Source organism: Nomia melanderi, unplaced genomic scaffold (genome assembly GCF_051020985.1).
Source record: "Nomia melanderi isolate GNS246 unplaced genomic scaffold, iyNomMela1 scaffold0014, whole genome shotgun sequence".
NCBI lineage: Eukaryota > Metazoa > Arthropoda > Insecta > Hymenoptera > Halictidae > Nomia > Nomia melanderi.
This window is the reverse complement of record NW_027475130.1, coordinates 11,022,611-11,023,565: the sequence shown is the minus strand read 5'-3', so window position 1 is coordinate 11,023,565 and position 955 is coordinate 11,022,611.

Sequence of the window (955 nt, the reverse complement as noted above, 5' to 3'; positions counted from 1 at the left end):
CAGGCGAATGAATCTGGCCAGCAGGAACGACCTCCGACCTCCAGGGGCCGAGAAAACCACCGTCTCATGGGGCCGGACACTCAGGGTCAGGGGAAAATCCAATATATATCTGGTGATATCTCGGGTGCTATTACAGATAGCCCAATAAATCAAAGTGCATTGTCTGTAGGAGGCCCTGCCGCATGAATCTGTGCAGCGGGAACGACCTCGGACCACCAGAGGCCGGGAAAACCACAGTCTCATGGGGCCGGACTCTCAGGGTCAGGGGAAAATTCAATATATATCTGGTGATAGCTCGGGGGCTATTAGAGATAGCGCAATAAATCAAAGTGCATTGTCTGTAAGAGGCACTGGCGAATGAATCTGTGCCGCAGGAACGACCTCGGACCACCAGTGGCCGAGAAAATTACAGATATTCGGAATCCGTCACCCAAGGTCATGTAAAAATCCAGCATATATCTGGTGATATCTCGGGTGCTATTACAGATAGCGCAATAAATCAAAGTGCATTGTCTGTAGGAGGCCCAGGCGAATGAATCTGTGCAGCGGGAACGACCTCGGACCACCAGAGGCCGAGAAAACCACCGTCTCATGGGTCCGGACACTCAGGTTCAGGGGAAAATCCAATATATATCTGGTGATATCTCGGGTGCTATTAGAGATATCGCAATAAACCAAAGTGAATTATCTGCAGGAGGCCCTGGTGCATGCATCTGTGCTGCGGGAACGACCTCGGACCACCAGTGGCCGAGAAAATTACAGATATTCGGAATCCGTCACCCAAGGTCATGTAAAAATCCAGCAAATATCTGGTGATATCTTGGGTGCTATTAGAGATAGCGCAGAAAACCAAAGTGCATTGTCTGTAGGAGGCCCTAGCGCATGAATCTGGGCAGCGGGAACGACCTCGGACCACCAGGGGCCGAGAAAACCACCGTCTCATGGCGCCGGACAC